Raw genomic sequence first — 5,473 nt, 5'->3', positions numbered from 1 at the left:
CACCCTGATTCCCACGGTAGCAATGCACTGTCCAGCGTGATCGCTCCTCCCCAGACGCAGCTGCTAGTGTGCAGGACCCAGCTATGCCTGAAATGCCAGGGCATTCTGACCCTGCTAATCACCTGGCCATATCCCATCTCCACACACTGCTCTCACCCCCAGGGAGGTGGCCCAGTGAGCTAAGTGAAAGACAGAGTGAGGAGATAATAGAGAGGAAGCTCAAAATGATGCCTGGCTCCGCTCTGGAGCGTATTTGCCAGCTGCTTTTGAACGTTCTCTGTAAATACAGCACAGCGTGAAGTAGGGGGACGGGGCCTTTTACAATCCTACCAAGCACTGTATGGGGCCTTCTGTCGTCCAGGTGCTTTGCAAACTTTCATTAACCTGCTCTGTATCTGCGGGTATTGTTACTGAGTGATCTGTACTGGGGGAGTTTCCAAGGGCCCACAGGCAAGGCCCAGGAGCCTGTCATGCTACAATCCCAGAACAAGAAGACAGTTCCTGTCCCAGAGCGCTCACAGGCTAGTAGTCTCTGCCCCGAGGAGCTCGCAGGCTAATCATGTCTGCTGTGCCTAGGAAATGAGTGCCCTTTGATCTTCACTGGCACAGACTTGGTCACTGCATGCGCTCACAAGAAGGGCACGGTCCAGCACCCTTTAAGTTCATGGGAATCTTTCCATCCCCATCAGCAGATCAAGCTCCAAGACAGGCTCTTTCTGACTCACTTGAGCTGTCCCTGCTGTAGTATTATCTCCATTTTATTGGGGGGGGGGGGAAACTGAGGCACAGGGAACCAAAGTAGAGGGCTGCTCTAGCCTCATTTTTAAGCCTAGCCCGAGCCCACCTGACCCTGAGTGGGTTGAGTCATTTTCAGACCCAGCCAGAACCTGAGTCTGCACCACCTTTGCTGGGGACTTCCCGCTCCCCATACTCGGGATCCGACTCTGGTGCACCCCCTGCCCATTCCTGCAGCCGCCACCTCACTGCACTGAGCGTGTGGCAAAGCGAGAGACGCTGCAACTCCTCAGCATGCAGCAAAGGGAGGTGGCAGCGGCCAGCAGGAGTGGGGCAAGCTGCAGCCGTGCCAGGCAGGAGGTGGTGATGAGAGGCGCGGGTTTTCTGACCCAGCCTATACCCAGCACCTGTAGTCGGCTCCCGTCTGGGTCGAGTTGGCTTGCGAGGGTATAAGGGGAAGTAACTTGCCCAAGGCCACGTGGTCGGTTAGCATCCGAGCTGGGATTAGAACTATGGTCTTCCTGGCTCCAGGGACCCCGGCGTTGCCCTCTCCAGAGGAGGCCTGCTGCCAGCTGGCGAGAGCCTGATGGGCAGAACATTTAGGGTCACATAAGGTCTGAGCAGAAGCCCACTGAAATGCACCTATGATCTTCAGTGGGTGGGTGCTCCTTGTACCCTCTGGGTTTGGTCTCTGTCTCCCTGTGTAGCTGAGTTGCGTGCATGGCGGGGGGGGATGTGCTGTGTGGGTCTGGCACACGCCATGGGAATGCTTCCCAATAACATACCTGCTGGACCCCTTGTCCGGTGCCCCCTCTCCGCTCGGAGTGTCAACTCCTGCTGGAAATACCAAGGTTACTTCAGTCTTCACGGGCGCGAAGCTTGTTGGGTGCCTGGAGCAGGAGCTCCCTGTGGAGACGCAGCTCTTCAGTGACACCATCTGGGCAGCTGGGACACCATCTTCAGGTGCGGTGAGGGGCAGACCAGGCCTGGGTGGGAGCCAGGAAGACCCAGGATAACATTGCTAGTGTCCTCCCCACTTCCTGGGCCCTTCCGTTGACCCTGCCCGCAGGAACCCTCACCTGGGGGTCTCAGCTAAGCCCTGCTCAGAGGGGGTTGGGTGTCTCAGCTGCGACTGGTTCAGTGCCCGGACCTCCAGTCTGAGTGCTCTGCTTTGGTGTAGCCGTTCCTCTTGGACTGCGACACTCCTCTGAGCACAGTGCACAGGGAAGATGAGGTGTGTGAGAGAGGCAGACATTTTGGGGTTCAACCCAGACCAGTGAAGAGCTATGTCACCGCCTGCCCTGCCACTCTGGTACCTTCACTGCAGAGCTGCTGTGTCTCAGCCCTGCCGCCAAGCATGCAGCTCACACCCTGGCTTCCACCGCTTGTTACTTTTTCCAGAATGACCCCGACGCCCTCCCGGTCCCGAATTTCCCCAGCCCATCTGCCTGCAGCGTCCAGCCCTCTCCCTGAACACACACAAGTTAAGTTAATTGCTCCTTTAAAGGGTCAGCTCATTGCAGTTCATTAGTTTAACTGGGGTTTAACCCACATGCTTATTTCAATCACAGCATTGACTTGATTTACAGTGTATTAAACAAAGAGACCTAGAGTTGCATGATGCCCATGAAGACAAGAGGGAGACAAGCAAAGCAAAGAAAATTCCCTTCTACGACTAAAACTTCAGCAAGTCTCAATCTTTACCCGAGCAGGTTTCTCAGTCCCCAGGGACCTCAACCCCCTTGGCCGAAGGGCCAAACGTTGTGTGATTTCAAGAGCTCTGGGCCCTGGAATCCCGCAAGCAATGGCCAACTACAAGGGTGTCTCTCCTTTTTTATAGCCCAGTAAATGTTTGAGGTGTATTCTTTGACCCCTAAGCCCAGCCCACACGTGTATCTTCTTTGGGGGTGGAGACACTACAGTGTCTTCCCAAAGTCCACTGACCCTGCTTCCATGGAGGCCCCCAAAGGGCTGTGCTGACTCACCCCACTCAACATCAGGGGGTGTCTGATGGAAACCTGCCATGTACCCTGTGCTCCCTCCTCCTCCACACGAACCCAGCAGAGAAGCAGCCATCCAGGGCTATTTGCAGCCGCTGGGTCTGTGGGCAGCGGTGCAGCCAGGTTGTGCCCAACAGCGGGGTCCTGCGTGGCTGGACCTGGATACCAGCACCCGCCCAGGGGCCTGGCTGTCTGCACGAGGGATTCTCCTACACCACCCCAGCCGGCAGGACGCAGACTTTGCTCTGGGCCCGGGAAGAGAGCGCCGGGGACGTTGTCGGGGGAAGCTGACCAGCTCCCTGCAATGGAGAGGTGCCCGACTGGCACTCGTTACCAGTCCGGCCCGCCCGACGCCCTTGTAATCTACAGGGTGCTGCACGCCCAGGCCTGTGAGCACGTGCACTGAGATCTCTCTACAATCGGCATCGTCCTGGCTAATGTGGTGGAGTCAGGCTCTGCCTGGAGCTCTCCCCCCTGCGATCCCAAGATGTAGCCACATCCCGATGGCTGCCCAGTGCCCGACCTCGTCACGTTCAGCCGCTCAGAGCCCGGCTGTCACTGTGTTAACAACAGGCCAAGCCTTGCCTTTTCGACCTGCCCTCTGCCCAGTTGTGCAGGGTCGATGGGCCAAATGCAGGTAACTGTTTACATCAACGTAGCGACCGCCGGGGGAAGCGGCCCTGTGTCTTTGGAGTCGGTCTCAGGATTTCCTTACGAACGGTGGATGGGTCAGGAGCGGCACGCTCAGAGCGCCTGTAAAGAGCGAGCCCTGGGGTGAGGAAAGCTTGGTTGCCTCCTGGCTCGGGGGGTGACAGCTCCGGGTGCAAGTGCTGCGGGGCAGGGACCCAGCTGGGGCGTCTGTGCAGTGCCCGCTCCCACGGGCAGGCTGGCTGAGCCCGTGGGGACGCTACTGCCCAGCTGTCTCCACACAGAGCCGAGTCCCTGCAGGGGCAGCTTTCCTCTCAATCTCCCCCCTCCCAGTTGAGCCCCTCCCATGCTGGAGCCCCCAGGTGTGTCTGCACAACACAAGAGCAGCTCTGACGTTCACGCCACAGGCTTTAAACGTGGCTACTCGTTTGCACGTTGGCGGCGCCTTTCAGCTGAGGGCTGGACACACGATAAGCCTCACCCAGCCCTAGGAGGCAGGTCGCTATGATTACACCCATTTCGCAGCTGGGGAAACTGAGGCACAGAGTGGCACCGTGACTTGCCCAAGATCACCACACACGCCTGGGGCAGAGTTAAGGACAGAACCGCCGCATCCCAATGCCCCGCGCCCTGCTCTTGTCACCAGACAACTCTGGGTAACATGCGTCCGCCTGTTGTGTGCAGATATCTCCGCTCCTCTGTATTCGGGGTCAGCGCAAGAGCTGCCTGGCTCCTGGGAGGGCAAGGCAGCTCGCTGTGGAGGGAGAGCTGAGCTGTCCCTCCTGACAGCACGGGAATCATGGGGGGCAACCCTCCTGCTGCAATCTGAGAATTTAGCACATACCCTGCCACACAGTTCAGCTACAGGCAGCAGCTCCAGCTGCCCCGGCTCCTGCTAAATTCACATCCGACATTTAAACGTAGATTTTTTTAAATCTAAAAGCCCCCCGCACACAATGGGGAATGTCTCTCACCCTCCCTTTGTTCCGCCCCTCCTCCCCCCGCCGCACTCCCCCAGAGGATGGCTCGTAGTTCTGGGATTCTGATCAGCACGTTAAGAAGAGTCACCTTTCCTAGGACCATTTTTGGTGTGAATGAGACGGACCAATTCCCTGCCATCCTAGATCATGGGATTCCCAGGATGGCCATAAAGAATATTCCCAAGGGGGCTGTGGAGGTTTGAACAGCAAAACTTAAAGCACCTGGTTTCCGAGAGAGAGAGAACCAGCTTCAAGCTACAGGTACTTTGGCGGGGGGAACCAAGCGGAGTAGCAGGGGGTTACATTCTGCTCTCCGCTCTGCAGCAGGAGACAAGAGGATGGCAGAGCAGGATTTGGTTTGTTTGTATTGTGGTGGAAATTCTCTTCTCTGGTGGCTCACACACCATCCAGCTTCTGGTGCTGAACGTCTGAGCTAAAACCAGGTCCGTGGTCTGTGCAAACCCAGGTGCGGGGTCTTTTAATCGCATCAAGGGCATTGAACGTCAGTGCCGAATGGGAAATAGGTCAGCGCTGCACCAGAGAATCTCTCCGTTCAAACAGGCTTTGGGACACTGTCACGTGCTATGCTCAGAGGAGTGAGGAAGAGGAAGGTTCACTGGGACAAGAATCAGAGGACAAAAAATGGGATCAAGGGTCTTAACACCTGCCCCCTCCCCATGGACTTCACTGGCAGCCCCACTGTTCCGTCAAAGGGGAGACGTCAGTTCTCTTTAACGACAGGCAGAACCAGGAGAGGGATGAGAACATGGCGCTCGGATTTGCTGACAGGGCTGGAGAGATGAGCAAATGGTTGCAAATAGACTGAAATAATCCAATTTGATCACAAACTAGAGTCCCTCAAAACACGTCCCATGCGACCTGGCTAGGGCCTAATCCCAGGGACCAGGAAGCCCAGGCTGGAGTAGTATCAACCATCAGGGGCGAGCGTGGATTAATGTTTACAGAGGGGTTGTTCATTGGGATACCATGGGGAGCTGGTCTTGGGCTGTACGGAGAGCAGGGGAGTAACACCCTCTTGGGGATGGCTCAGCTCTAGGGAGATAGGGACTGGAGCGTGCTGAGAAAAGCCGGGGGGGGGGGCAGTCCTCA

General features: G+C 57.0%; 1 protein-coding gene across 3 annotated transcripts in view; it reads left to right on the top strand.

Moving 5' to 3' along the window:
* The first annotated feature begins 140 nt into the window (after positions 1–140).
* Positions 141–5,473, top strand: part of STK36 (serine/threonine kinase 36) — a 38,408-nt gene continuing 33,075 nt past the window's right edge. The window contains exons 1-2 of one of the 3 annotated variants that reach the window (XM_043504801.1): positions 141–3,372; positions 4,508–4,624. The gene's annotated coding sequence lies outside the window, so the exon portion shown is untranslated. Of the gene's footprint in view, positions 3,373–4,406; positions 4,625–5,473 lie in introns of those variants that run through there. The other 2 variants (XM_043504800.1, XM_043504799.1) reach the window with 2 other exon arrangements.

Source organism: Dermochelys coriacea, chromosome 11, assembly GCF_009764565.3.
Source record: "Dermochelys coriacea isolate rDerCor1 chromosome 11, rDerCor1.pri.v4, whole genome shotgun sequence".
NCBI lineage: Eukaryota > Metazoa > Chordata > Testudines > Dermochelyidae > Dermochelys > Dermochelys coriacea.
Note: the sequence above shows the minus strand (reverse complement) of the source record. Positions and strands in the feature narration are given on the sequence as shown.